At 36.4% G+C, this 26,581-nt stretch overlaps 1 long non-coding RNA gene across 1 annotated transcript; it reads left to right on the forward strand.

The window, feature by feature from the left end:
- The first annotated feature begins 2,893 nt into the window (after positions 1-2,893).
- LOC102547722 (uncharacterized) lies at positions 2,894-26,316 on the forward strand. Its single transcript, XR_357520.5, has 4 exons — positions 2,894-3,092; positions 3,940-3,974; positions 7,731-7,791; positions 26,087-26,316. It is a non-coding gene; the product is annotated as an uncharacterized LOC102547722 (long non-coding RNA).
- The last annotated feature ends 265 nt before the right edge of the window (positions 26,317-26,581 follow it).

The raw sequence follows: 26,581 nt of genomic DNA on the forward strand, positions 1-26,581 counted from the left end.
AAAGAACAGGGCTTACAGCCAATCACATAATTAATGCAAAACTCAAAGAAAATAAATTTATATTATTGATAAAATATAGTGCGACATAAACCACAAATTAAACTTCAGATACGTCTCTAGATTACTTGAAGTCACCTCCTTGAACATATCTAAATAACTTTAAATCTGTTCTGTGAAAAAATAATTTTATTTGCTCAAGCATGTTAACAACCACAATAGTGCAAGATTTGAATGACCCAGTGATTGCAGCATAGGAAAGTTGGCATATGATTTTTAGTCCCTCCATGTGAGTGAGCTCTGCCTAGATATTACTATTTTTTGACTACATATAGGTAGGAAAGCATTTATTAATGGAAAATGACTTTCATTTCACCTTCCTACTCTTAAGCTAATATTTATAGCAATCCAAACCAGAAATTTAATATCATTCCAAATATTGCCATTGATTGCTTATTGAATTCTTGTTAAAAGATCTATTTAAGGCACTCCAAGATGTATCTGTTTAGCCAACACCCTGTTAAGAATTTGCATAATAATTGAGTTGTACAAATGTTTCTGAAGGGAAATATGTGTAGTCTGACCATAGTATTATGCAAATTTTGTTTTTACAGCCATTTAGCTTTTCCATAATACCTTATGTCACTTCACAGGCAGTGCGTTAAGCCATGTCAGCACTGACAACAGCATACGAGGGCTGGGCTCCAGATCCTGCAGCTTCAGCCTAAATGTATGGTTGCCTTAGGGGCACACTACCTATTAATTTAACATTCTAAAACTAATTATGTATGTCAGGGTGACCTCTGTCTAATCTACATTCATCAGAGAGTCGGAGCCTTCTGTCTCTATTGTTCCCATAATAAAATAGCTGTTGATAGACTTATATAATTGACTGTGTCGGAAGTGAATTCACCCTACATGGCTACATGCAAATAGTGTATAGTCCCTCTAGAATAAAGATAAGCAAAAAAATAATCCAACTATCTCCAGTAATTAACTTTGAGGGTTTCTTAACATCAGGAGGAAATATATTTTCCGTTGGCTTAAAAATGAATGTAGGGAGTACATAGGAGTCACAGCTCTTATATTTAAAAAGAAAGTTTTCTTAGAGAAATTTTAAATAAATGAAATGTAAATTGGGTTTCTTTTGTAAATAATATTTATGGTACTTGATGTTCAAATTAGAGTACCTATAGAATTTAACACATTTGTATACAGAAATCCATATTCCGACCAGAATTTTGAGTCTTTCTTTCTGTGTAAATATAAAAATATATAGCAAGTAATGACCTCCTAAAGAAAAATTTATGACACCTTTTCATACATTCTCATGACATATAGCAGAACATTTCTTTAAAGAAATGTTATTTGTATAAAACAAAAAAAATATTATTGGAATTAAATCTATTTTGGGAAAAATATTTCTACTTTTCAAGGAAATTTCTTGATGGAATAAACACTTTTTCCTGAGGTTTGCAAGATAAATATTGATCAACTAGAGATGCATGATGGATATTGGATCAGATTTTGAGAGTTGTATATGAAAGAAAAAGGCAATTATGCCTGCAAAGAGCCTTTTGGAACAAATCATCCCAACAGTTTTCCAGAGGCAATAAGCACTGTTCCAATGACAGTCTCCCCAGTTTTCCACATAGAACCTCTTTTCTTTCCAGCACTATAAAATCTATGAAGAAACAGCCATGATCCTTGATCGGAAAGGCATTGCTGTAGAACAGACTCAGAGATATAATTTGGAAAGATACCCCTACCCCACCCCACCCACCATGGCAGCACTCTGTCGGTTTGGTTTGGTCCTGGTTGTCCATAATATCCTTATCTATTAGCTGAGCCTACACATAATTATTAAAGAATGGTACCAGAATTCAGGTTAGAGCGACTGAAGAACTCTTTGTTGAACTGTGCTCAAAAGAACTAGTTCAATGTTGGTAAATGTAGAAGTGTTGAGGCAGTAATGTGTTATTCAAGGAAATGGTTCATTCGTCTAAACGTTTAAGCATCACTGATCGAGCCTCTATACCAAAGTTAAGGTGATTTAGGTCTAAAATCTCTGGCACCAGAAGGATCAGACAAGTGAATTAAATGTTACAAAGCCTTATTTTTCCACAAATTTGTCACAGCAATAGTGTCTATTGTCTATGTCTGGAGCTGTAGAGTAATTGAAATTGTAAATGTTGCAAACCCTTACTTTGTGCTCCATATTCAACATACTCATGATTGTTCTTCATTCTTAACCAATATTACCATTGGGCAATATATTAGATTAATAAAAAAATTACCCCAAATGCCATCATGTGCGAGCCTGGAATGGTTTAAACAAATGTCCAGTGAGTGACTTCCCTAAAACAATCAATATCTGAAAACTAGGTGTCATCAAGGCAGACCTCTCTGCTGATGGTCAGGTATTTTGTTTCTAGGAGTAATATACTCAGATATCTACAAAATGTGGTGAGTGACATAAATCCTTTCTACAAGGACATAGGTCACACTGGAGCAGGGACCCTTCCTATTTCAGTATGATTTAACAAATTGTTTAGTCATATCTTCAAGAATCCAATTCTTAAAAAAAAGTTTATTCCCAGGTTCTTAGGAAAAAGAAGAAAGAACATAGACCATAAATATTAGGGGAATAAGGTTTAGCTCACAAGAGATAAAAACAAAGGAATTCTAGACAGAGATAACCAGGAAAGAAGCAAAAATAGAAATTAGCTAACAGGAAGCCAGGGTCAAATAAGGAGATGAAAGAATTTGCAAGCACGAAAGACAGAGAGAATATATTACACCTGAGAGGAGTCTGTGTTTGGAATATCTACATTATCACAATAGTGACAGAGGTAAGATGATGACATCACAATGGACAATGGCTTACATACTGAACCTGAGCTGAAATCAGGCTGTGATGGGACCTGGAAATTAGAACTGGCAGAGAAATAGTTCAGATGCAATCTTCATCTGTAAGAATCTAAAATTAAAATAGTATATTCATGGCCCGGGCTGTATATCATCAGTACTAGGAAACTCTCATCAGCTGCAGATGGGAAAGAACATGTGATCTGGAATTAGAACACAGAAGCCAAGTAAGAGCTGATTGCATGTCAGGATACCAGAAAGTTCTTTCCGTCTAGAGGAGTGAGGGATGGGAAGCACAGTGTGGAATAGAGGTGGATAGGGCAGCCTACTCCAACAGAAGCTGAAGCTTCTTCTCTTGTAAAATAAAGTAGTAACACTTAGTCCCACAAAGACATTTGTAAGTTGAACAATTAATGAAGCTATTCCAAATAAGCCTCTCACACAGTAAGTGCAGCTATAAATGTTAGCGACTGTTATGATAAATATTATTGATTTTTCTACTTATCCTAAAAGAGAAAATAAACCTCAAAATAATGGATAGTAACATGTGACTACTTTTCAGAACATTTTTATACAGTTTCTATGACTTTTCTATACATTCTTGAAAAAAAAAAAAACCATAGTTCCTGTGACCTTTCTTGCACATTTCAGATTCCTCTTTTTTATACCTCTCCTCCTTCTTTGACTAATTTTCTCTTTAGCTATATCCATTTCCCTTTTTATTATTGCAACCTGATATAGACTTCATATCAATGTCAGGATTTCAGGTCTTCCTTTTTCCTTTTGATTTAGGATAAACAGAGATCTGAAAGAAGTTTATATCAATAAACTGTAACTTGTACTTCTGTTACATTGAAGCATATAAACATTCCAGAAACTAATCTGTGGTGCATAAGTGTTTAAGCCCCTCTCAACCATGCTTACATTCATTTGTTTAAGTTGGTTGTTGAGTTGTAGGCATGCTAGGAATTTATGTCTGGAGTGGCTTGGACTGACGTTCTATTCTTTTATCTTACTCCTACGTTTGTTTTTTATTCTTGTCCTGTTTTGTGGCTGTTGCTAATGATGACACAGCTTGGTTGGTACCTCATCAATGGATATATTCCCAGGTACGTCTCCTCATGCTCATGTTTGAAACTGTGTGAGAGAGTCCCTCCATTTGACATTTTTGTCTTTAAGTATAACTTAGGGATTACTCTGGATCACGAGCTAAATCTTGTGGTGCTAATAAGAAATCTCACATATCCAGAGAACTTGGGATTTAACATTTCCTTGAGTGCCCAGTCCAGTGACCAGATAAATCACCATGCGGTATAAGGTGAGCTCAAGGAACCAAACACTCATGAGTACCAACTGATACCACTCTGAATTAGGTGACAGTGTTCTAGAAGCTCAGTGCGTTATGCAGACACATTTCAGGCAAAGAACACTACCGTCTCTTACCTTTTTAAATTTCTATTCTTGGCTGTCATTCATTGAAATACATTTTAGAAGGTTGCTTGTTTCTGTCACTAAAACATTCACACCTGTTTCCAGCACCTGAGATGCTTCTTAGAATACATTTGGCCGCCACTCCCAAGCTCCACCCCACCAACAACAGAACGCGTGTGAATAATCTATCTTTCTTTCTCTGCTGCTGTGCTATCCAATCATACCTCCATGACCTTTAGGTCTCTGTCTTCGTTATTTCTCTAATATTTTATTTCAGGACAGAGCCCTTCTAGACAGTGAACAGGGTGTTTTTTGGTTACTGTTGCTGTGTTGAAACACCATGAACAAAAGCAACTTGGAGAGGAAAGGGTTTAGGCTTACTGTGATTTCCTGAATCACCGTCCATTGTGGGAAGTGAAAGCAGGAAATCATACAAGGTGGGAAGCTAGAGACAGGAGCTGATACCTCAGAGACTTTGAAGGGATGTTGCTTACTGACTCTTTTCTCATGGCCTGTTCATCTTGTTTTTTTTTTAAATAGAAGCTAGGATCACCACCAGACCCTTGGTAATAACACTGACAATACGCTGTTCCCGCTCTCATCAATCACTAATTAAGAAAATACTCCATAGGTCTATCTCAAGGCTAGATCTTATAAAAGCATTTTTCCTAATTGAAGATCACTACTCCAGCATGATTCTAGTTTGTGTCAAGTTGGCATAAAAACTAGCCAGGACATATGTTAATAGAATAATTTTTTCATTAAAAAAATCACATTTCTGGGAGAAGAGGGCAACGACTGGAGTGCAAATAAAATAATTTTTAAAAGACCACATTTCCTCCTAGTGTTAAATAAAAGACCACCTATTCTACAGAAGACATTTAAATCAGTCTAACTGCAAAGATGATGTGATATAGAAAGACTTAGATAATCATCAAAATAAATTCAAGTAGCCCATACCATAAAAAGTATTCTAATTGTAGTAATATAATTGTCATATGTTAGAATATAACTTTGTCTTTTCTCATTAATCATAAACATGTTTATGTGTTTGAAAATGTAGAACCATGCCAAAAATAAGTCTTATATTGATATTATAGCACAGAATGGATAGTAATTTTAATTTCAAAGTATATAGAAAACTATATGTAATAAAAAATTCCCCTTTTGTTTCACTATATAGATATAGTTATCATGTTTTTCTTTTATGGTATTGTTGGAATATCATATTTGTCACATAGGATTCTTTTTGTAGACATAATTTTCTTCACTTTTTTCTTATATGTTTCAACATTCATCCACACACGATAGTGTTCTACTAATATATTGCTTTATTTTCATAGATTAATACTACTAAATCTCAAATTCCCTTCATGTTTACACAGTACTTACTACCTTCAAGGTGCCTTGAAAGATTTATCATGCTGAACTTAATTAACTTTGTGATTGGACATGGAGATTGCATAAACATGTCTATCTATTTTAAAGCACAGTGTAACTATCAGAATAAACAATAACAGAGATCCCATGTCTAATATTACTCCATGATGAAAAGGGCCAGTGGCCCTTGAAAAATGAATTATTCTAGAGATAAGACATGTTAACATTTGGGATGACCTTGAAACATTTTTTTAATGTCCCAAAAGTAAAATTGTCAACAAAGAAGTTGGGTTCATGCCAGGGAAACACATAATTAAATCCAAAGTATCAGTGCCTTGCCAGGTTATGACAGTGTGACTAACTAAAATAACAAGCAGTACTGAATCATAAAGTGGAAGATATGCTTGGTATATAAAATAAAGAACACATAGGAAATAAATACCACTGAATCCCGACAAATGCAAATGAGAGAAGAAATGGAGGATGCTAGCACATTACCCCTAGGCAATATAAACTGTACAAGATTCTGAACAATTCAGAATGAGAAAGAAATAAAGCTTTATTCTGTAATAATTCAGTAAAATCTAACTTCACACGGTGATGATATTAATATAAGTGATTATACTATAGGACTAATATATTGTGATTTGTTAAAACAAAGCAAAACAAAACAAACAAACAAGCAAAAAAATGTTTTCCTTTGTAGTCTTGCTTCCCAACACCTTGTCCACAGATAATCATGAGAAGGGAACCTGAAACAACCCACACCATTTCATGCAGAAGTACGAGGAAAACCTGAGAACAAACTAAAGAGCACAAGACACATGAGGACTAAAGACAGTGAAATGTTAAATGGTAACAGAAATTTGACACTTGGGAAATGACAACAAAGTCTGTTTCAAGTGCAGTACTAAGTGATTATCAATATCATAAACTACTCTTTCCTCTTCCTTAATTACAATATGTATCCCACTAAAATTAAGGAATTTTGGTGCTGATAAGAAAGGAACTGAACATTTCTATAGACATAAAGAATGAAGCAATATTGTCTTAATTTAAAATGTGCTACAATAAATAATTTTATACATACATCATTTGATACCTACATACTACAACACATAGGTAAAGTTATGTAGAACTTTTGGGAAAAGGTTATATGCAAATATCTTCATATCAGGGACTGGGAAGATTCCTCAGGTCTTAAAGACTTTCTGTTCTTGAAAAGGACTCTGGTTCCAAGAAGCCACATAAGTAGCTCACAATTTAGATTAATTCTAGTTCCAGGAGTTTTGATGGTTTCTTCTGGCCTCAACGGAAACCATACATATGGTGCCAATACATACATTCATACAAAACACCCACATAAATAATAACTAAATATCAAAAATATTGATATCATCTCTGATAGTTTCACGTTATCCTCACACAAAATCATTCTGGAAATCTCCTTTTGTCTTCAAATACATGATACACAGGTATTTTCATCACCTACTGCTAACGTGGTCATGCCTATAGCTTATAATGGACCCCTTGCTCCCCTCCATGACTCCTATAATTTATTCCACTTGAGCAACCAGAATGCTATTCCTGCCATGGCAAGATAGGTCGAGTTGAAGATCTACTAAGATGTATCAAATGGCTTCATGCTTCCATTGCAATAAAATTTCAAGTCTTCACAAAAGCCATGAGTACTTTTCTTTCTGTCTTCTATGGCCCTCACTCTTATACAACAAACTGGCTGCACGGCCACTTTACATATACAACAGAAGCCTCGGTATCAAGAATTTTGCACCAAGGAATCAGGCTGTTTATAATCACTGTGGTTCAGTAACACTCTATATCATGGTCCCCCTTGAACACATATGGAGGCTTTGACCTCTTCCTAACCCAGAATACATGACAAAAATAGTGCATTACTAAATAAAGATAGAGGAATTTTCATCATGTAAGGTTTGCAGATATCATAAGCAATAGAACCCATTCCGTTTCTTTCTCTCTTTGAATAATCAAGTATCCTGAGTTCTACTCACAACAATTTGTTTATCTTTCATAAGATATCAAAATCTTATCAAAACGTGAGGTTCCACTCATGAGGTTCTGAGCAGAAAATCCAAAGTAAGTGTGAAATCTTTCATCTCCATACAAAATCTATAGTGATAACTAGGTGTAATTCATGATAGAGTGGTTCATAAGTTATTTTACAGCAATGGGAATGAACTGGCATTTTCTGTTATTATATGTCATCCTATTGCATTATCTCTCTCTTTAGTATCTATTCCTTTTTGCTGCTATGTACTATGAATTTTTTGGTGGTTTATAGACTTCATAATTTCATTAAAGTATAAGTTCTGCAGAGACGGAGTCCTCTATATCATGTACTGCCACTAATGTAATTTCTAAAATCTTGCTGTCACACAGTAGGTTAATAATTATTTGCTGAGTGAATGGAATGATGGGCACATCAATGATGTTTAAAAAGATACAAGAAGCCAACATGGCTAACGATGATACACATAGATACATTGCTTTAGCTTCTCAAGATTTGTTAATTAATTTTTCTGAAAGTCTGATGGGTAGAAAGCAAAGGTATGTATTGACACACAGAGAAATGAATTTCCTAACCCATTAAGGCTTAGCTGCCATTCAATAATATAAAGCCCCCTGTTATTGCACCTTCTCATAAAATGTAAGATTTTTTATAGATTTACTTTTATTACCTATATGTACATGTATTGATATTGGGAGTGTATACTATAGGTATGTCAATGTGTGTGGAGGTCAGATGAAGACATCAGATCTCCTGGAGCTGTATTTATTGACAGTTCTGAGAAACTTGGTTGTAAGCACTGGGGACTGGACGAGTTCTCTGAAGCAGCACAAAGGTCCCTTAATAACTGAGCCATCTCTCCAACCCCTAACATGTAAGGTTTCTGCATATGACAAATTGGACTAAAATTCTGAATTATTCACACTATAATGCAAGTATAATTTAAGTAGAATACAATACTTAAAGTTCAAGACCACAAATGGTGCTTTTGTAGAGATGCCCCTATGCACAGAGTTCCAAGGAGGGGAAGTTTTCCTTTGCTGATAGGATTTTCTATTTTAGCCAAAGTCTGTACCCCAAACCTTGGCACCATAAGAGGCATGTACTATTTACTGGTAGTGTGATAGGAGAGGTGGTCTAAATCAATGAATTTATTATGATGCAAGCTACAGTGTTACAAGCCTTTTCTGAGGATCAAGGCAGACTAGGAATACAGCATAGAGTCAACACGCTTTGATAATTTGAGTTGTGGTTCTGGGGTGACATTGTCAAGATTAAACCCATCACTCTGCAATTACTAGATGTGCAACTTTAGAAAGTTATTTAATCTCCTTGTGTCTGGTTTTTCTCATCTAAGATTCGAGGATTGTTTTATCATACAGAGATAAGATAAATCTTGTTGCGAAGATTAAATAAAGTAATGCTTGTAAGAAAACGGTGGCAGTTTCTAAGAATAAATGTTCCGTAGATGCATTTCTTTTGTTTTCCTTGAGAAAAAAATGCCTTATAAAACAACAAACTTTACTAATGAAAAGCATTATTATTTGGGACATTTATTGATTTTTATTCCAGTCAAGACTATAATATGCAATATAATGCAATCTGTCACACCCTAAGATTAGAGAATATTTTCCCCCAATACTATTTTCCTTAAGTACAAAAATGCATTTGGAATGAATTTCAAAGGAAGTTTCCATTTAAATTTAATGTGATGCAGCCACATGTTTTCGTGCTGGCAATATCTTATTTCATTTTTAGCTTTCACCTAATTCCATATCCTTTATTTTGTGGATTCATTACTATGCAAATATATATGCACTATATTCAAATGCATGCTTTGAGGATTATGCTACATTATATCACTTCACAATTAAACAGATTGCATTCAGTTTTCTCAAGCTAGAAGTGGTTTATATAAGTTGGTACAAGTTACTGAATCAAGTAAATAACCAAGATCTTTCCTTTGAACTAAGAAAGCACTAAAATGATTATCTATAGATATTAATAGCAAAATTTGGTTTAAAAGTCAAAAATGATGGGCTGGAGAGATTGATCAGTGTTTAAAAGATCTGGCTGTTCTTAGAGAGGAAGAGACTCAGTTCTGACCACCCATGTAAGGCAGCTCACAATTGTCTATGACACTTGCTCCTGAGAAATTCATGGCCTCTAGCTTTCATAGATACCCATATTGATGGATGAACATCCATACACATTCACATGATCAAAAATAAAATAAATCTTTAGAATATTAAAAATGTTTCAAATGATGAATGCAAGCTCTTTATACGCAATTATAATTTCAAATATTCTTGGTTCTTTTTTTTTTTTTTTTTTTTTTTTTCCGGAGCTGGGGACAGAACCCAGGGCCTTGCGCTTCCTAGGCAAGCGCTCTACCACTGAGCTAAATCCCCAACCCCAATTTCAAATATTCTTAAAGTGTATTTTACCTATATTTATAAACAATTTATTGTGACCTTAGGAGGTGGAGTCAGGAGGTTCAGATTATAAAGCCATCATTGATTACATAGGAAGTTACAAATCAGCCAGAGATATATTATCTATGTAAAAATAAACACTAAGGAGCAGTGTTCCTCAGACATATGGCTCAGCAAGGCTTGGGTGCTCGATTTCAAGTCTGATAGTTAAAACTGATCCCATAAATTCACGAGGCAGAGATAGAGAGACAGAGACGGAGAACCAAAATTGCAATTACCCTCAGGCTACTCCATGCATAATCTGACAGAGGCATTTCCAAATTCAAATACTGCCCTCCCACACACACAGTCAGTTAAATAAAAATCTAGACAAAGGATGGCTGTGACATGTTCTTTCAATTTATGAATTACCTGAAGCTCTCATCTCTTGACACCCTACTGTTATCTATATCTTTGATTATTACAAATACCCAAGTTTTTAAAATAAAAACACACTGAAATGAAGACAAGTACTAGTAAAAGGTGTTCTTACTTTATTTAATAGTGATTATACACTACAAGAAATAGAGCTAAAACAACATTTTTTTCAGTTTATTTTTAAAATCATGAGATGTATCTCAGACCTCAGCTTTTTGTTTTGTTTTGTTTTGTTTTGTTTTGTTTTTTTGGTTTGTTTGTTTTTTTAACCATTCACCCTGTCATTCTGACATGAAATGGTACATTTTTGGTTTTTTATCAAGTTTAAAAGATTAAAAAAATAAGTACACAGAGGATCCTTGGATAGTTGAATGTTGTTTTGTGACCTAGTTGGTGCTGCTTTTATGCCACTATTTATTTAATAAAATAAGGCTACTTGAACATAAATGTTGAAATACTATGATGCCAATCTGATCATCAAGACAGATGTTAAGACAATGTAGATATTCCAGATAATGGGAAGATTCATGTTCCAAGATAGATAGACCAAGATGTCAAAGATATTTTATCATGCAACTTAGAACAGTGTGACAGTTAGGGGCTATTTACTTTTAGAATTTTCCATTTAATATTTTTGTAACACTGTGGTAAATAAAATAATGAATAAATGAGGGATGTCTTAGTTAGCGTTTCCATTGCTCTGAAGAGACAGCATGACCAAGCCAACTCATATAAAGGATAACGTTTAATTGGGACTGGCTTACAAGTTCTGAGGTTCAGTCCATTGTCGTCATGTGAGATGTACATCAGCATCCAGCCAGGCATGGAGCTGGAGGAGCTGAGAGTTCTACATCTTCATCCAAAGAAATGGCTATGAGCAGACTGTTTCCAGACAGCAAGGAGAAGTGTCTCCAAGCCCACAGTAATACACTTCCTCCAGCAAGGCCACTTTTATGTGAACAAGGACACACCTCCTAATAGTATCACTCTCTGAATGACAAACATTCAAAGACATGAGTGTGTGGGTCAAACATATTACATGTATGTCACTGACTCCCATGGTCCTATAACTATAACAGAACATAGTGATTTCATGAAAATGTGGTACATGTACACAATGGAGTACTACTTAGCAGTTAAAAACATTGATTTGGTGAACTTCATAGGTAAATGGATGGACTAGAAAATATCATCCTGAGTGAGGTAACCCAATCACCAACACAAAACAAAACAAAAACAAAAACGAAAACAAAAATCCACACACATGGTATGCACTCACTGATAGGTGAATATTGATCCAAAAACTCGGATTACCCAAGATACAATCTACAGACCAAGAAGAAGGTTGACCAAAGTGCAGGTGCTTCAGACCTTCTTAGAAGGGAAGTTAAGAATATTCATAGGAGGAAATACAGAGACAAAGTTTGGAGCAGAGACTGAAGGAAAGGCCATCCAGAGATTGCCCGACCTGGGGATCCAACCCACATATATACAGTCAGTAAACTCGCACAATATTGCTGATGCCAAGAAGTACATTCTGACAGGAGCCTGATACATCTGTCTCCTGTGAGGCTCTGCCAGAGTATGACAAATACAGAGGTGAATGCTAGCAGCAAACCATTGAACTGAGAATGAGGGCCCCATTGGAGGAGTTAGAGAAAAGATTGAATGAGATGAAGGGGTTTGCAACCCTGTAAGAACAACAATACCAACCAACCAGAGCTCCCAGGGACTAAACCTCCATCCAAAGAGTACAGCGTGGACAGATCCATGGCTCCAGCTGCATATGTAGCAGAGGAGGGCCTTGTTGGGCATCAAAGGGAGGAGAAGCCATTGGTCTTGATAAGGTTTGATGCCTCAGTGAGGAGAATGTCAGGGCAGGGAGGTGGGAAGGGGTAGGTGGATGGTTGGGGAGGGGGAGGGGGTTTATGGACAGGAACCGGGAAAGGGGATAACATTTGCAATGCAAATTAAAAAGTCCAATAAAAATGTATCTATACATAAATGAATACATACATACATACATGCATGCATACATACATACATATATACATACGTATTTGTTCTACTGACAGTGTGAATGAACTTCAACTACGTCTATGTATAGCAGCCTCTCTGGAATGGAAAAGATGTTTCTTTGGCAACTCCATCAGGCTGTCTGCACAGAGATACCAGGCATTACCTATTGGCAAAATGTACAACCCATTACAGCTGGTAGTGGTGAGCCATGTATTCTTTCTCTAATGATAATATTCTGGAGCTTTTAAAAATTATTTAGTACATACAAAATTATTTTCTAGGGCAAAAACAACCTCTCACTAAATATCCTTTTTAGTTTCTTTGCTATCTACATACATACATACATACATACATACATACATACATACATACAATCTAGAGTAATTTTCAGTAATACTTTGTCGCACACACACACACACACCAGTCAATAAAATATTTAATACTAGCAACCTTATTTTTATATATAATAGAAACTACAATCTTTAGGCTACTATGAATTTACTAATTATATGTGTTTTAAACTTCACACAGAAATGTTTCATAAACATATTTTGTGTTAATTCATGTCACTGGGACAAATCTTTGGTCAAAATAGTGTAAAAGAAATACTTGTTTTGACTCGAACTTTAAGGGTTCTGACCGTGATCCATATGTCTGTTGCTTTTGGACAAGATAGGGCAAAAAAACATTATGGCAGAGAGAGAAATGGACATAAGAGCAATGGTGTTTGTCATAGGATTTCTAGTATACAGAGACGGAAGGAGGCGGGATAGGATAGGGGGGTTATGGATGGGAAGCCGGGAAAGAGGATAACATTTGAAATGTAAATAAAAAATCAATAAAAAAAAAAGAAAAAGCCAGGAACATGACAGGTGTGGCCCACATCTTGAAATCAAACTCAACCTTCATGGTCTCCATCAACTTCCAATAACTTACCCAATCCGAAATCCATCAACAGATTAATCCATCAATTATGTCAGAGCTTTTATGATCCAATTACCTCTCAAGAACACCACTAGCTGGGCACCAGGCATTCAATAAACGAACCTCTGACCTTCAAGGGAACAAACACCTGCTTTTAACCCATACAGTATGCAGTATTTTGTTATGAAACCCTCTGCGATTTAATAGGTATCTAGAGTTGTGTGACATCACATGCTTAGCAATCTAACCTTTAGGTTGTCTTCTTTGTTTACTATTTTATTTTTCTTCAATTATCATGAGCTATCCAAATCCTTGATGATAAAATTACCAGAATAAGAAATATCTTATTTGACATTTAACAATCATGCTTACTCCTAGTTTATAGCACATTTTCCCATTTCATTTCTTCATAGGTGCTGGCAGACCTATACAATGTTACTGTAATAGCAAGGGTTTGCAAATACAAGAAGTGGCGTTATTAAGCCATCAATAACACAGGTCTGTCCTTTCTAATGCCATACAAATTTTCGAATATAAGAACATTGTTAGTACAATAGAAGACCCATTAGCATATACAATAGTTTTGCCTTATTAACAGCCATGTTCATGTTAGCAATTTTGATCTAATTTAAGTGATGTCCCCATTATGGTGGCAAATTGTGTTTTCATTAATACAGTGAGAAAGCCATTAATATGAAAATTGCTCATTCAGAATCACATTAGTGAAGTACTTATCCTATTATCACTAAGCAGATTTTAACCTAGGTGCTAAGAAATCTGAGTTGAAGCATCTTCTAGGGAAGAGGTCATTGTATTTCCTTAGTATGCTATGCATAATTTCTTATGGTTTCTTCACACCTTTTACTGTGTGATTAACACATGTATTTAAATTAATACTCTACATATTTTGTGGGATAGCACACATACCCTTATATTTAATAGTAAGATACTTAACTATCCCAAGCATATTATTCAGAATATTAGTAGGTGCTATGTCTAAAATTGATTTTTTTTTACTTGTAACAGAATCTAACTACACTCTTATGCAAAGAAGCATAGAGAAATATGTCTAGTAGGAAACCCACTTGGGAAACAGGAAAGAAACAATGGTTAAATGTTTTCATAAGAAAAATATTTATTTGCCTGTCATACATAAAACAAAATACCTTTGGCTGGATAGATTTAAAAAATAAAAGAAGCTTGCCTAGCCACTAAGGAAGTTAAACTATACATGGGAACCCTCTTGTCTTTGCAATGTCTTCATAACGAATTTTATCACATCAAGAATAAGTATGATGATGATAAATGTCAGATAACTGTCTTAGGGTTTCATTCCTGTGAAAAGACACCATGGCCAAATCAACTTTTATAAGGGAAATCACTTAATTGGGGTGGGTTTACAGTTTCAGAAGTTTAGTTCATTAACATCATGGCAGGAAGCATGGCAGTGTGCAGTCCTACATGATGCTGAAGAAGCCAAGAATTCAACATCTTAATCGGAAGGCAGCAATGAGAAGATTGGATGTGTTTTACACTGGCTGTAGCTTGAGCATTTTAAATCTTAAAGCTGAGTCCATTGTGACACACTTCTTCTAACAAGACCACACCTCCTCCAACAAGGCTACACCTCCTAATAGTGCCACTTCCTATGGCCAAGCATTAAAGCACAGGAATCTATGGGAGCCAGGCCTATTAAAACTACAATAAAAAACACCAGAGTGTCCCCAGAGATAAGGCTGCTCTTATCTGCTGTGCTGACAACTAACTCAAGAATCCAAATGGGATATCTTTGTCTTTTCATATTGTAAAGTATAAATTGATTTGGCCAGTTATGTATAAGCAAAAATGATTTTATTATGTTTTAAGTTTTTATTTAGATTTTAGTCACTACTCTCAAAGCTCTAGATCTCCTTTCCTTTAAAATAAAAGCTGCAACTCTCTTTAAAATAGAAGCTTCAATCAACTGGGGTATCAGAATGTGGCAATGGAAAGTAAAGACTTTCACTGAGAGGAGTCACATGGCCAAGCCAACCAGGGAGCATTGTGTCTGCCGTAGAAATCATGTAACTTTAGATAACTCATCTGATTCTGCCCAACAGAGGTATATGAGGTCTTCAGAAGTAAAATAAGTACTTAAGCTTTAATTCTTACTAAAACATGACCTAGGGGTATTTTACTAATTTCTCACTATATCAATTTCCTCATTCATAAAATAAAAACACACATGTGAATCGAATAAATATAAAGTTATAGCATTTCCTAAGGCCTACAGGGAAAAAACAAAGTCTGAAATAACTTGAAAATAGCAGTAAACAAGACTGAATGTAATAATGCTTTATCTGATTGGAAGTCAGCGAGATAAGAATAAGCTTGTGAGAAATGAGAGCTATGGAATAGGAAGAAACGCAAGAGCAATTATAGTAAGTAAGGTAAGTCACTATGTGTCCATTAAATGGCAAAAAAAGAACCAATCATGGTGAGAGCCTGCTCAGGAAATTTATTTTGTTCACTTAAGGAAAGGATCATGTAGACATCTTGAAGATCGTGATCTGCCATCCTCTCTTAGAGGATAGGAGAAAACAAATGTCATCTATTATACATAGAATACTTAATATTTGTTTACGCAGAACATGGGATGGTGTATTTTGTATTAAAATATTATGGACTAAAAGAAGTATTAAAGCTGTGAAAATAGACTAATCTGATTTGTGGTGAGGAAGTAAATCAGATATGCAAAGGGTAGAGGAAGGCTAAGGCTAAACCTATCATGAATGTCTCTGAGGATCTATGTCATTCTGCTTAATTAAACACCAACATTCAGCAGGATACATTGTGTGAAGTTATTTTCACCTAGATTTCTACCAAAAGGAGAAAAAAGAATATTGAAATTAACAAGGGGGACCATGCTGCAGTAAAAATAAAAAAGGGGCAGAACTGTTTCCCATGTGTACCCTGCCAACTTCAACGGGCCATTGGATCTAGTGCCAATTTATCTCAGATTATCTTTCTGCTAGCCACGAACTCTCTGGTTCCAGCTACCCAGTAAAATCAGGGTTCTATAAGTCCAGTAGCGGCTAGCCTATTGAGGCTTCCTGACACAGATTCTGCCTACACTCCCAGCAACCGCCCCCTGGTAGTTAATGTATAAATTCCCAATTACTTGGTAAAATCAAGGCTCAATAAACTGATTTATGTGTTAAATTCTCAATCCACAAAACATCCACACAATAAACTTACACAATAAATTTACAATAAAGATATAAACCGCCTACCGAGGTAAGATAAATTTGCCTACAGAAATCCATCACAGCTATTTTGGCAATCCAAGACCACCAGATCTGGGTCACCCTTCCCCTTCTCCATCTAGATTCTTCTCTTCTTCCCCTTCTCTCCTGTCTTACAAAAGCTTTGTCCCTGCCTTATTTTTTTGCTGTCCATTCATAGCCTTGACTTAACTTGTCTGCCTTCACCTATTTTACTGTATGCCTTCACCTGCATAATGACATCAACCTACAAGACCATAACTTCTAAAGATGTTTCCTCCATTCTACTCAATACATTGTGCAGAATGTAGAATTCTTTGAAAATATACCTGTACCATTGATGGGATAAGTAAGATTCCAATCTTTAATCTTTGAAAACCCTAAATGTTGGTTAGACAAGGAACACTAAACACTAAGCCTTTCTAACCCAGAACTGTCCCTGTCTAAAGGAAACATAGGGAAAAAAATGGAGCAGAGACTGAAGGAAAGACCATCCAGAGACTTCCCTATCAAGGGAACCATCCCATATGAAGACAACAAACTCAGAAACTATTGCTGATGCCAATAAGTGCTTGCTGACAGGAGCCTGGTATAGATGTCCTCTGAGAGGCTCTGCCTAATACAGATGCAGATACTCACAGCCAACCATTGCATTGAGCACAGGGACCCCAATGGAAAAGTTATGGGAAAGACTAAAGGAGCTGAAGGGGATTACTACCCCATGGGAAGAACAATATCAACTAAACAGACCATGTAGAACTCTCAGGGACTAAACAACCAATCAAAGAGCCCATGGAGTGACCCATGGCTCCAGCTGGATATGTAGCAGAAGATGGCCTTATCTGGCATCAATGGGAGAATAGGCCCTTGCTTTTGTGGAAGCTTGATGCTCTGACATAGGGGGATGCTAGAGGGATGAGATGGGAGTGGTGGGGTGGGTGGGTAGGGGAATGACAGAGCACCCTGTTCTAGGCAATTAGGAGGGCAGCTGGGATGGGGATTTGTGGAGGGGAGACCAGGAAGGGCAACATTTGAAATGTAAATGAATAAAATAATCATTTTTTTTAAAAAGTTATCTCCAGATAGAATTCTGATCTCTTCTGTCTTAGGCTCAGAATTAACATAAGAATGTTAACTTCTGCCCACTCAAAGTATTGTTTCTCAAAATCTGCATATTTATTCCTTCATCACAGTTTTCAAATACAGTTGAAACGTCATGTGAATGTCAATGTGTTGGTCTGCAAATGCACTCTTCGTGGGGCCAGGGGTCATGTTACCTCTCTGAGGGCACAGACTTTAAGTTCTCACAGAGGGTAGTAGTTAAGCAACACTGCATTTTCTGACTTCTCGTCTCCATTTATAAAATAAAAATAACCCAAATGTTTGAACAAATGACAATACTTACTCCATAAGTATTAATTGATCCGGTTTGGAGAGTATAAATTTAATCATGATGAATTGACTTTGGTTTCTTACAATGCCCCATGCCTCAAGTACTTAAGTGAAAAGAAAAAAAATACAATAGTTGACTTTTTTGTAACTTCTTTTCAGTAAACATCTATTTTTCCTCCTACGATTCAATGCAATCCCATCTTAAGCCTGAAGAGTTTAGTGTGGAAATCTGTGTGTGTTGTGGTTGTTGGAAGGAGCTAGTAACACTGCAACAATGCAGTTTATGAAAGTGGAAAAAATAAAGTTATTCTTTCCCCAGTGGAGTCTATATGAATTCAGTAAAATATGATTCTGAATATTTACTTCCAACTTAGACAGAAGTTCTTTCATCATTTTTATCATATGTACACACATTGCTTGCTATGGAACGAAGCTAATTCAATCAACCTATTAGACACACACTGTGTTTCCCATGCTGGCACTGAGAGGAAACAGGATTTCAACTTGGCACTTTGCCTATAACCACTCTGGGGTCAGAGTCAACCACGAGGAAAGTTTTGGGCATTTATTGCTGATCACTAAAGAAAATTGTCCTGTAGCAACCTAGGAGCTTTAGATTCTCTATTGTCTTTTAGGAAACCGATGTGTCCTCCAGATCCAAGGAATAATGCTGCACACAAACAATGGATCGGGGCAGCTGGGTTGAGAAAATGTAGCCATGGAGCTGCCTCAAATCCAGTGCACTCTAGACTACCCGCAGGTCATTCTTTCCTTCCTGTGCTCTGGACCGCCTCCAAAAATATTTTTAATGAGATTTTCATTGAATTTCAAATCAATGTGCCAACCTAAAGAGAGAGCAGGGAACAAAGAAAATGAACATAATAGGATTATGAAGTGGAAAGTATGATGGTCATTGGCCGCTAAAATAGATTTTATTATGCTTGGTTCTTTAGTTCAGCAGACATAGGATATGATATTTGTCCTTATTTTGAAATTAAAGTAAAATATTAACAAAGTGTTGAAGGGCAGGGAACACTGGACTGATTAATGTCCTGTTGCTGGATAAAGATTATTATATCCTATGGGCAACATGTTTCTGCCTGATGCCCTTTCTTCTGCCCATTTTCTGCTCTATTACCACCCCGTTGTTACATGCAGGGTGAACCTTTTTTTTCTGGAAAGGGGCATTCAAATCTCTGTTTGCTCTAAGTATAAGTATCTCTGGGGCAGGGATCCTCTGGGATTTTCTTTCCTACTTCCTAGAATGTAGGAATTCAACAGCCCCTGTTGTTTTTAGCTCTTTCTGCAGATAATTGCCGCCAGTACTCGTTACTGGAAACACAGAAACACGTTATGGCTCATATGTTATTAAGCTTAAGGCTGAGCGTCTTGACAGTTCTTCGTTATTTCTGAAGGAAGTTCTCCTAAGTTTATTATAACTCTTCCACTATTGTCTACTGAAAACAGTGAGCATCATTTGTCTATGGGAAAAAAAAAACCCTGCTACTTGACTTTCTGAATGGGCATATTTCTTTGGTCAGTAACACTACATGAGAATCTACTCATTAACTCCAGAGGGTAAGCTTTAGAACCGTGTAAGGCTTGATACCTTTTGAGTGCTTTGTTGGAAAGAGCAGAGCCATGCTTACTATAATGTTTGGTTGGATATTATGTGATCTCTCCCCGCAGTTCCTGAAAGGAGAAGTTTTCAATTTCAGAGTTTGCCTATGTTTGGACCAGTTTCATAACTCCTCAATGTATGTTATATTGTTCATAGGATTTTCTTTCACAGACACTTTGCTGTTTTTTTCATATTGTGTTTATGCATTCTTCTAGTTTTTATACATAATTCCTTTTGATTTCTGTCATTGGCACTAAGTCAGATGAAAAACTAAGAAATAATTTAAGTGCGAGGATTTAGTTTGGGAGGTAATCTCAAGAGGTGAATGAAATACAGAAAAGAAAATTGCCTGATTGGTATGGACCGCCCTGCAAGTTATTGTTTTCATATGGTGGGGTTCTCTGGGAGGTGAACAGAACAGACCCTCAAGATATCCTCTTTAAAAATTATCTTCGATGTCTTTTCACTTCCCTGGGGGTGGGCACGAGCTCCCAAGGGAGTTATGCCTGTCAGTGGTTGACCTGAGGGCCGAAGATGGCTGATGGGTAAAGAACTGTAGGGTGAAAGAAGCCATTGCAGAACCCTAAAAAAAGTGAAAGCCAAGGGCCATGAGAAGGAGTGTAGCTGTTTCTTTACAATTATGAACACTAAGATTCATTTTTCACAGTTATGCCTCTTAGTTTGGGGAATAAAGTACCAAGTATTGATCTCCCTCAGGATCGATACTTCTTACTGATTCTTTGGAGAGTACTGCTTTTAATTTCGAATACTGCAGAGCTGGGACAGTGTATTTCCCACTGAGCTCAACAGTAGGGCATGTAACCACACTCTATTATACAAGAATCTTTAATGGGCACATATGGATTGTTGTGCTCAAAATCCTAAAGCCAGACATTCCCATGCCTACTTGAGCAGGACAGCTTTTTCCTCATAATTTTTGGCACCCAACATTGAATGTTTTCTCAATCAACCTACCAATGATTTTATTTATGGCTTATTTCTTGATGTACGGAATTACCCCTCTGTTAGTTAAGAATCTTTTGTTCTCAGATATAGGAGAATAAGAATTGAACTGGCTTTAAAAATCAAGAACTTTGGACCCATAGGGCTGGTTTAGTGGTTAACATCACTGGTTCTCTTGCAGATAATCATGTTTCAATTTCCAGAATTATCATGTTGGCTCACAGAAATCTGGGACTCTATTTTGGGGGAAACCATCATCCATCCCCTTCTGACCTTTTTAGGCCAAATACGCATGTTCAATTCATACATACATGCAGACAAAAATATTCCTACACATAAAATAAATCTAAAAAATAACAGTTAATGTCTTTATTTGCTATGCTAATATATGTTGGTAGAGTCTGTAACTTCAGTCATAGTTTGGGTTAAGTATTTAATAGCCACTGAAGTGTGTTTTATCAATATGTGTGACTTCATTTGCCATCTCTGCCCTAAAATACACTATCTCTTTAAAATGCCAGGATTGAAAGGGAACTCCAGACATTATACTCACGGCTCCTATTCATCAGGAAAAAGAAAAGCACTGATCACACTGATTGCTAAAATAAAATTCTGGGCCTTGTCTCTTAAGTCCATAAGGATAATTGGATTGCACTTAAATCCCTTTGAGTCTCCAAACAAAAACTGTCACTGGGAAACAGGCTGATCTTCTCGTCTAGACAAGAGTGGGCTGTCTAGACTCCAGAGTGAAAGATGTGGCTGAGATATATAGTTCTTCCAGGGACTCACAGATTAAGAGGAAACAGAGGTCAATAGAAGTGGAATTTCTTATTGGTCTTTTAGATGAAAATCAGAAACTGTTACAGAAAGACGATAGCATAGTTTATGAGTAGTTTATCTAGAGTCTATGTCTGAACATGACATGCTTTCCCGCCTAAATCACCATCCTATTGCTTGCTGGTTCTCATATATTCCTGATTTTCTTCCAGACCTTTATCAGCACAGATAAATCTGGCCACCAGTTTATAATAAAATCATGTCGTGATAAACACATGAGGACATAAGAACATCTAATATAAGCTCCCCAGGACCATAAGATAGCACTAGATATTACTCTCCCGGGATAAGATCAGAACTTAGAATCCAAACTATGGCTTCTACTAAATTTTCATTGCTCTTGCCCTGTTGTAAAATTTCTAAAAATCCCAAGTCAACAGTTATCTGTAGGTTCAGTGACGATGCTTTCCATCCCTGAAGCCTATCAAAGAATAGCCTATGTTCCCAAAACCATACACTATGTATAAATGATGTTCACCAGAAATCCTCCCAACAGATTCCTTCGACTATAGCTGGGATCCTAAAGTCCGCAGTAAATGGTCTTTGTGAGGTCACTTCAAAATACGCTTGCCAATCCGTTTAACAAGTCTGATGACTCTACAGCTATTAAGTTGCATGAGGACTAAGCCAAGCATGAGAAGCACCTTCTCAAATGTGAATCCCATCTGTTCTTGAACTTGTTCCTAGACTGAAGAAATAGTTTCTTGGCTAATGTTTAATCAATATAATTACTCTTTTTATAATTCTAGCTGAAGTCCTCAATTTTCATTTTACATATTACATTATGACAACTGCTGAACATGAAAACAGGTCTTAATTTCCACTTACTCAAGGTTAAGAGGTCAGTAGACTTTTGCTAAGGTTCACATGAGAGGTTCTCTACCCTGAGCATATATTATGACTTTTTTTATAATTACTTTTATTTTTTTTTTATGTGTATGAGTACATAGTCACTGTCTTCAGACGCACCAGAAGAGGGCATCAGATTCCATTACAGATGGTTGTGAGCCACCATGTGGTTGCTGGGAATTGAACTCAGGGCCTCTGGAAGAGCGGTCTGTGCTCTTAACCACTGAGCCATCTCTCCAACCCCATATATTATGATTCTGTGAAGGGATTTTACAATCAGATTATAGCTGCAGAGTTTCTGATTCAGTGCCGTTGGAGAAGATTCTGAAAAGTTTGAATCTCTAACAACAACCTACAAAGTGGTGGGTCTCTGTTCAGAGAATTCTCCTGTGAGAGTCACTTTTATAGAGCAATCACGCATGTTCAGGGGAGGGTCGTGCTACCATGCAAATAGCTCAATATTGAGATATAGACTTCGTATTTTTTACAAGCTCTTCAGTCTTTTTTTTTCTTTTATATCATCATCATCATCATTGCCGCTGCTGCTGCCGCCACCACCACCATCATCCTCCTCCCTCCAACTCTTTGTACTTTTCTTACTCTTTTTGCCTCGTTATACCTTCCCTTAAGGATCAAAGTAAGTAACTCAAAACTTAATTTATTGCACAAAGCATTTGAAATTGAATGTTAGTTGACTATCTCTGCTCAATCTGCCATAGCTAAGACGGTACATTATGTTTTTTCTGAAATTATTTTTCCCATAGAGACAGCCAACTTCATGCCTATGTTTCTGTTTCTATGGCAGGCTATTAAAGTGTCTTACATTGTCAATTACAGTGTTTCTGTTTAAGAATCAGCCTTTATGTGTACTTGAAGCCATGCTTACTCCTTCATTGTATGAGCCATTTGTATGACTATGATTATAATGTTGACTGGGCACATGTATTCATTCTGGTATAACTTTCAAGATTATTGTTGGTAAATATGATCCAGGAGAAGAAAACTATGCAGAGCACTAACATAGTATTTTCTAAGGACCCAGACTGTACGCAATTGAAGGCAAATCACTGAGAGGTTAAATTATGGCTCCCAAGACAGATTGCCTTGCTTCAGGCCAGCTGTGTGACTTCCTAGCTACATGAGCCCAAGAAAGTTACTTAATTGCTCTGGATATGCATAGAATGCATGTGATTATAGGATTCTCCTATCAGGATCATTGTGGTATTAAAACTATGCCAGGAACAATCTTTTACACTAATAGCTCATCATGAGTGACTTATTAAAAACTGGCTCTCTGATTAGGAAGAACTTGTATATTTAACAAGTATTAATATCTCTTGTTCTGGATCAATTATACAGTTTGGTTCAATATAAGTTTTTACTTAGTTATCACTCAGAACTTGAACCATGGTATCCTATATAGCGATGAAGTAACTGAAAAAACTGGAAGGCAGCAATAAAGTTCATCAATTGCATACTTCTTCACCATGGAATCAGAAAAATTTGGTACCAAAAAAAAATATTTCATGTTGTACTCTCTGTCAAAGGCGAGTTGTAAGCATTTTAATATTAAAGTTAAGGAGATCCTAATGCAGCATTACAGATGAACACAAGAGAATAATATCTCAGGGCTGACATATTAAGATTCAAATGTCTTTAAATAATTGAAAGCTAATTTGGCATGAAAACCTCATAGCAACTGATGCTCGTATTTGTGAGTGGGTGTACATGTCTCTATGATCATGCCAGCGATGACGTCATTTCCTTGCATAGATCAAGGAACAGGCTGAGATTTGTCACTCTTACTCCAGCTCTCAATCAATTTGATCATTTCTGATTTAAGTAGATCCTGAAATAATGCATTCTGGTGTAAATCTTCTTTATAAACATATTCCTCCAAGGTAAAATAGTACTTTATATGCATCTCTATCAAACTCAGTAAAAGTAAAAAGTAAATACCATCATCTTTATATCCCCATAGCTTTAGCTTATGCCTTCCCTACCTTCACTTCTCACAAAATTCCTCCCTTCTTTCATGAATTCACCTCTAAAATAAAAGTTCAAACATTTTATATCATTCACCAAAAAAATGTCCTTTCAATATTAGCCACTTTCTTAGACAATGGAAAATCAAGAAAAGACATTTTTTTCTTTTATTGGGTATTTTTTACTTTTTAAATGTTTTTCACTTTCCCTGTTTCTCCTGGAGAAACCTGCTATCCCATCCCCCCTGCTTCTATGAGTGTGCTCCCTCACCTCCCCACACTCTCACTCCCATCTCCCCACCCTGATATTCTCCTACATTGGGGCATCAAGCCTTGATCAAGAGCCTCTCCTCCCATTGTTGCCCGACAAGGCCATTCTGCTACATATGTGGAACAAGCCATGGGTCCATCCATGTGGACTCTTGGAATGATGGTTTAGTCCCTGGAAGCTCTGGGGAGTCTAGTTGGCTGATATTGTTGTTCTTCTCATGGACTTGCATGAAATTAAAGCAGCACAAAATCTTGTATTAAAAGGTTTTGTAGAAAAATCTCACTGGCATTTGTACAGTGAATTTTTGTATGTAAAACAACCTGTCAATTCCATAAAGTAAATGATGCAAAAAAATCAATTATTTAATTATTATCCTTAGAACATAAATGTTTTATCTTATGTTTCTAGTGATAAAGCCACTCATTTCTTCTTTAAGGTAAAAGGTTTTGGGGAAGGCATATATTTGTTCTTGTCGTTGGTAACAAAACATTTAGATATTGATTTTAATTGCTCATTCCAGAGTGTATGGTGGTTAAAAACAGAAGCCTATTAGTGGCTGGCAAACATTTGTGGTTCCCAAAGATGAAGATCTGGTTTCAAAAAGAAATCCGACAAAATGCCCAGGCTGAGCTTCCTGTTCATTCACTCCCTGCTTCCTAAGCAGCACTAATGCAGTCCCACAGACTAGTGCCTGACTGTGCAGCTCAATCAGATGTCCGGAACCCATGCTGCTCCCTTTTCTCTCTTCCTGTCTTCGGGCAGATGCAGTAATGCCATTGGTACATCTTTGGGGAATTTTCCTTTCTGCTCTTCACCCTCATTACTCCGGCCATCTGGTCCTTTTCTGGTTTGCTTCCACACAGCAGATGTGCTCCCACCTCCCCTCCCACACTGACCTGAATGATCTCTGCAAGATCAGTATGCTCATGGGTCTGCCCAGGTACAGAGACAGACAATGGGGCAATGCCAAGGTCTTGACCCCTATGAAGACAAGAATATTTGCATCTGCTCAAAGCAAGAAGGATATTTATGTTTATCACTCTCCTCAGATAGGATGTATTTGTCTTCTTTTGAATTCCGAAACTCAACATGGAAACGAAATCATTTGTTCACAAACTTGTTACATTACAGGATCCAGATCTCTGCTTTTAAAAGAAGTCAGAACACTGTGATCCAGACAGTAAAAACTTGCATCCCAGTTAATAGCAGTGGAATACAAGTGTTTGGTTGTTCACAAATTCATATTTACTATTGTTGATGTCTTATGCAATCATACTTATTGTATGGGAAATGAATAGCACACCCATTCTTATAGAAATACTATGATATGTGACATGCTATAAAAAGTATTATTAATGGTAAGAGTATCTCTTTTTTTCTTTTTTAGCTTCTGACTTGAGATGCACATTGTGAACTGCAATAGATTTGCAAATAATGGAGATTCGGTTCTAGTTTCCGGAGAGAGAAAATGAAAAAAAAAAACTGACGAAAGTAGTTGATGAGGGGAGTTGGCCCACTGAGGTGAAATCTCCGTTTGCATCTTTTTAAATCCTAAATTCCATTTAAATATTATTCAAGATATAATGACCTGAAATAAAGATTAAACTTTTAAAAGTATTCCATATTCAACCCTACTGACAAGCTTAGGATAAGATAAGGCAGTAGCTGATAAAAAAAATTATCCGTTACTTATAGAGTGAGACCTAAGTGTTAAAATCTTCCATCATCAAAACAGCTTTCCATTAAAAAGACTTCTGCATCATGGTGCCAACATAATTAATAGATATATTTTACACAGGAACAAAGATATGGATTCTTTGTAAAATAAAAATATATGCGAACTTACTTGGAATAGTGTGGTCAAGAATGTTGGTTGGCCTTT

Source organism: Rattus norvegicus, chromosome 10, assembly GCF_036323735.1.
Source record: "Rattus norvegicus strain BN/NHsdMcwi chromosome 10, GRCr8, whole genome shotgun sequence".
NCBI lineage: Eukaryota > Metazoa > Chordata > Mammalia > Rodentia > Muridae > Rattus > Rattus norvegicus.